This window comes from Oryctolagus cuniculus, chromosome 2 (assembly GCF_051225735.1).
Source record: "Oryctolagus cuniculus isolate XC-2025 breed Fujian yellow rabbit chromosome 2, ASM5122573v1, whole genome shotgun sequence".
Lineage (NCBI taxonomy): Eukaryota > Metazoa > Chordata > Mammalia > Lagomorpha > Leporidae > Oryctolagus > Oryctolagus cuniculus.
This window is the reverse complement of record NC_142868.1, coordinates 98508017-98514347: the sequence shown is the minus strand read 5'-3', so window position 1 is coordinate 98514347 and position 6331 is coordinate 98508017.

Here is a 6331-nt window from a genome sequence, read left to right as displayed (position 1 = left end):
AGGTGAACCAGCAGCTCCACCTGCTGGCCAGTGTGACCCATAGGTGGAGAGTCCAGGAGGGTAGGTGCATGCATTTCACAGGTCCTGAGCACCTTTGCCTTTTGAATGGCAAATGTTCCTGCCATCTTCCTCCCCCACTAGCATGAAGGCCTTGCATGTCAGTGGATTCCACGGAGCTGCCAAGTTTGCTTGAACTGTGTGATAGATGCCTCCTGATAGTACAAGTCTCGTGCCTGCTGGACTTCTCTCCCCATCTGTAAAAGCAGGAAGATGGAATTATATCTAACAGAGGTCCTCTCCAACTTTAATATAACAAGGGTAAAAATTAAGAATCAGAAGAGACTGAGAGGAAACATATGGAATTTGAACAGTGGAGACCTGGGAGGCTGGTTGACATGTGGTTCTAGTTATTGGTTGGAGAAGATCAAGTTCCCCACTCAAGTTCTCACTTTCTCTGAATTCCATAGCCTCTGAGAAGTTCAAGTGGTCAGAACTTCCTACACAGAGCTCCCATCATCATTTGTTTCCTATAGGGAACGAATATAAAGTGTTTCATTTAACTCATAATTGCTAGCAATACACACTTCAGGCCCAAGCGTGGGGCCTTTTGGGCTTGATTCATGAACCAAGTAACTTCTTTATTTTTTAAAGATTTATTTATTTATTTGAAAGTCAGAGTTACACAGAGAAAGGAAAGGCAGAGAGAAAGAGAGAGAGAGAGAGAGAGAGAGAGAGAGAGAGGTCTTTCATCTGCTGGTTCACTCCCCAACTGGCCGCAATGGCTGAAGCTGCGCCTATCTGAAGCCAGGAGCCGGGAGCTTCTTCCAGGTCTCCCATGTAGGTATAGGAGCCCAAGGACTTGGGCCATCTTCCACTGCTTTCCCTGGCCATAGCAGAGAGCTGGATTGGAAGTGGAGCAGCCAGGACTAGAACCAGTACCCATATGGGATGCTGGTGCTTCAGGCCAGGGCGTTAACCCACTGTGCCACAGTGCCGGCCCCCAAGTAACTTTTCTAAAGATTCCTATTCTCCAGAAGAAAACCCAAACCTGTATCATACAAGTTAAATTCCTAGAAGAAAATTCAGATTTAAATCTGCTTTAGGCTTCCCATTACATCTATCAGATTAAGAAATTAAGACTAGCACAATACAAGGTTCTTAGAGGAGCAGTTGATTACATGCAGTTTCTACAAATAGGGATAAGTTATGAAATGGCCATAAAAAGCCAGTTGAGGAGGTAAGGATGGTTAGGGATTGTTAGATATAAAATCTTGAGTCTCTGTTTATAAAATGAAGTCTTTCCAGTGAACACGATGTTGCGATGTGTCTGGTAAATTCTCCAGTGGGGAACACTTGGGTGTGTTGAATTAGATTCCAGGCAGCTAATACTTGGGAATACTTTCACAGGAGACCAAAGGTGGGTGTGTCACTGGTGGTGCCCAGCTTGCCTCTTGATCCTTCTTCACTGTGGGAACAAGGAATTACAGCTTGGAGAGACAAAAGTAGGAGTAGGACAGCAGAGGTTTTTCAAGTTTGTTCAAGGAAAGAACGGGCTGTTGTGAGAAAGTGTGGCAGTCACTCTATTCCTGGTCTCTGGCTTCCTCCCTCATGTGAGAGAGCATTGACTGGTGATGTGGCTACGATGCTCATGATTGGCATTTTTTTCTCTGATTGTGTTGCTTTATTTATTATTATTTTTATCTTTCGCCCAAGAAACCTTTTAGCCAAGGAATACAAACCTCATGCATTTCACAAGCACAACCTTAGGAACACAGTGATTCTTCCCCCCACACCCACACTCCCACATACTCTCCCACCCCTCCTTCCCTTCCCTCTCCCATTCCCGGTCCCATTCTCTTTGAGGACAGAGGTCCTGCATGGGAAGTTAGTGCCGTGACACTTGTTGCTAGTTTAACAGTTAACACTCTTACGTATGATGTCAGTGATCACCCAAGGCTCTCAACATGAGCTGCCTAGGCTATGGAAGTCTTTTGGATCCAAAATCCTTCAGGAAGTGGCAAGCATTTCTGGGGCTCAAGCTAGAAATAGGGCCTTCAGAGTAGAAAGATGGGACTGAGAGGAACATTCCCAATGGGGCCCATGGATGTCCACTGAGCTAGCCTGGACACAAGCCCTGGAAATCTGGTGGAAGGCTGAAGGTCTAAAGAGACCAAGACAGCCTGTCCAAAGAAGGTGGAATATGGTTGGACATCACTTATACAAGCGTTCGAGCTTGGTTTTTGGACACTTTTATGCATTTTGTGTATCAGCAAAGGCAGACTTGCAATGGCAAAGTTGGGAGAGAGTAGCAAGAGAAACCTAATCCTTTCTGTGCAGGAGGGGAGGGTAGGGTTCAGTGGTGCTAAGACCCTGGGGTATCTTCTTTTTTTTTTTTTTTTTTTTTTTAAACTTTTATTTAATGAATATAAATTTCCAAAGTACGACTTATGGATTACAATGGCTTTCCCCCCATACCGTCCCTCCCACCCACAACCCTCCCCTTTCCCACTCCCCCTCCCCTTCCATTCACATCAAGATTCATTTTCGATTATCTTAATATACAGAAGATCAGCTTAGTATACATTAAGTATGGATTTCAACAGTTTGCTCCCACACAGAAACATAAAGTGAAAAATAATAGATGATTTTTTAAAATGATGATGAAATCAGAGCAGACCTATTGTCATGTTTAATCCCAGTGAGAGTCAAGTTGGGAGTTGATAATTTCTTTTTTTTTTTTTTTTTTTTTTTTTTTTTTTACAGAGGATCAGTTTAGTATGCATTAAGTAAGGATTTCAACAGTTTGCACCCCCATAGAAACACAAAGTGAAATATATTGTTTGAGTACTCGTTATAGCATTAAATCTCAATGTACAGCACATTAAGGATAGAGATCCTACATGAGGAGTAAGTGCACAGTGACTCCTGTTGTTGACTTTACCAATTGACACTCCTGTCTATGGCATCAGTAATCTCCCTATGCTCCAGTCATGAGTTTCCAAGGCTATGGAAGCCCTCTGAGTTCTCCGATTCTTATCTTGTTTAGACAAGCTCATAGTCAAAGTGGAGGTTCTCTCCTCCCTTCAGAGAAAGGTACCTCCTTCTTTGATGGCCTGTTCTTTCCACTGGGATCTCACTCGCAGAGATCTTTTGCCAGAGTGTCTTGGCTTTCCATGCCTGAAATACTCTCATGAGCTTTTCAGCCAGCTCCGAATGCCTTTAGGGCTGATTCTGAGGCCTGAGTGCTATTTAGGACATCTGCCATTCTATGAGTCTGCTGAGATTCTCACTTCCCATGTTGGATCACTCTCCCCTTTATTTACTCCATCAGTTAGCGTTAGCAGGTACTAGACTTGTCTATGTGCTCCCTTTGACTCCCAGTCCCTTCACCATGACCAACTGTGAACTGAAACTGATCACCTGGAACAGTGAGATGGCATTGGTACATGCCACCTCGATGGGATTGAATTGGAATCCCCTGGTATGCTTCCAACTCCACCACTTGGGGCAAGTCAGCCTGAGCATGTCCCAAATTATACATCTCTTCCCTCTCCCATTCCCACCACCATGTTCAACAGGGATCACATTTCAGTTAATTTTCAACACTTAAGAATAACTGTGCATTAATTACAGATCTAAACCAGTCATATTAAGTAGAACAGACAAAAAAAAACTACTAAGAGGGATAATGTATTTAGTTGTTCATTAACAGTCAGGGCTATGCTGATCAAGCCACCATTTCCCATAGTGTCCACCTCACTCCAACAGGTTTCCCTCTTGGTGTTCAGTCAGTCGTCACCGATCAGGGAGAACATATGGTATTTGTCCCTTTGGGACTGGCTTATTTCACTCAGCATGATGTGTTCCAGATTCCTCCATTTTGTTGCAAATGACTGGATTTCGTTGTTTCTTACTGCGGTATAGTATTCTAAAGAGTACATATCCCATAATTTCTTTATCCAGTCTATCGTTGATGGGCATTTAGGTTGGTTCCAGGTCTTAGCTATTGTGAATTGAGCTGCAATAAACATTAGGGTGCAGACCTCTTTTTTGTTTGCCAATTTAAATTCCTTTGGGTAAATTCCAAGGAGTGGGATGGCTGGGTCGAACGGTAGGGTTATCTTCAGGTTTCTGAGGAATCTCCAGACTGACTTCCATAGTGGCTTGACCAGTTTGCATTCCCACCAACAGTGGGTTAGTGTCCCTTTACCCCCACATCCTCGCCTGCATCTGTTGTTGGTAGATTTCTGAATGTGAGCCATTCTAACCGGGGTGAGGTGAAACCTCATTGTGGTTTTGATTTGCATTTCCCTGATTGCTAATGACCTTGAACATTTTTTCATGTGCCTGTTGGCCATTTGGATTTCCTCTTTTGAAAAATGTCTATTGAGGTCCTTGGCCCATCTCTTAAGTGGGTTGTTGGTTTTGTTTTTGTGGAGTTTCTTGATCTCTTTGTAGATTCTGGTTATTAACCCTTTGTCTGTTGCATAGTTTGCAAATATTTTTTCCCATTCTGTCGGTTGTCTTTTCACTCTCCTCACTGTTTCTTTTGCAGTACAGAAACTTCTCAATTTGATGCAATCCCAATAGTTGATTTTGGCTTTGACTGCCTGTGCCTCCCGGGTCTTTTCCAGAAATTCTTTGCCTGTGCCAATATCTTGAAGGGTTTCTCCAATGTTCTCTAGTAACTTGATGGTGTCAGGTCGTAGATTTAGGTCTTTAATCCATGTGGAGTGGATTTTTGTGTAAGGTGTAAGGTAGGGGTCTTGCTTCATGATTCTGCATGTGGAAATCCAATTTTCCCAGCACCATTTATTGAATAGACTGTCCTTGCTCCAGGAATTAGTTTTAGATCCTTGATCAAATATAAGTTGGCTGTAGATGTTTGGGTTGATTTCTGGTGTTTCAATTCTGTTCCATTGGTCTATCCATCTGTTTCTGTACCAGTACCATGCTGTTTTAATTACAACTGCCCTGTAGTATGTCCTGAAGTCTGGTATTGTGATGCCTCCGGCTTTGTTTTTGTTGTACAAGATTGCTTTAGCTATTCGAGGTCTCTTGTGCCTCCATATAAATTTCAGCACCATTTTTTCCAGATCTGAGAAGAAGGTCTTCGGTATCTTGATTGGTATTGCATTGAATCTGTAAATTGCTTTTGGGAGAATGGACATTTTGATGATGTTGATTCTTCCAATCCATGAGCATGGAAGATTTTTCCATTTCTTGGTATCCTCTTCTATTTCTTTCTTTAAGGTTTTGTAATTTTCATCGTAGAGATCTTTAACGTCTTTGGTTAAGTTTATTCCAAGGTATTTGATTGTTTTTGTAGCTATTGTGAATGGGATTGATCTTAGAAGTTCTTCCTCAGCCATGGCATTGTCTGTGTATACAAAGGCTGTTGATTTTTGTGCATTGATTTTATACCCTGCTACTTTGCCAAACTCTTCTATGAGTTCCAATAGTCTCTTAGTAGAGTTCTTTGGGTCCTCTAAATAAAGAATCATGTCATCTGCAAAGAGGGATAGTTTGAGCTCTTCCTTCCCAATTTGTATCCCTTTAATTTCTTTTTCTTGCCTAATAGCTCTGGCTAGAACCTCCAGAACTATATTGAATAGCAGTGGTGAGAGTGGGCATCCCTGTCTGGTTCCAGATCTCAGTGGAAATGCTTCCAACTTTTCCCCATTCAATAGGATGTTGGCTGTGGGTTTTTCATAGATTGCTTTGATTGTATTGAGGAATGTTCCTTCCAAACCCAGTTTGCTTAGAGTTTTCATCATGAACGGGTGTTGTATTTTATCAAATGCTTTCTCGGCATCTATTGAGATAATCATATGGTTTTTCTTCTGCAGTCTATTAATGTGGTGTATCACATTGATTGTCTTGCGCACATTAAACCATCCCTGCATACCAGGGATGAATCCCACTTGGTCTGGGTGGATGATCTTTCTGATGTGTTGTTGCATTCTATTGGCGAGAATTTTATTGAGGATTTTTGCATCTATGTTCATCAGGGATATTGGTCTGTAATTCTCTTTCAGTGCTGCATCTTTTTCCGGCTTAGGAATTAAGGTGATGCTGGCTTCATAGAAAGAATTTGGGAGGACTCCCTCTTCTTCGATTGTTCTGAATAGTTTGAGAAGAATTGGAGTCAGTTCTTCTTTAAACGTCTGGTAGAATTCAGCAGTGAATCCATCTGGTCCTGGGCTTTTCTTTGTTGGGAGGGCCTTTATTACTGTTTCAATTTCTGTCTCAGTTATGGGTCTGTTTAGGTTTTCGATGTCTTCCTGGTTCAATTTAGGCAGGTTGCATGTGTCCAGGAATCTATCCATTT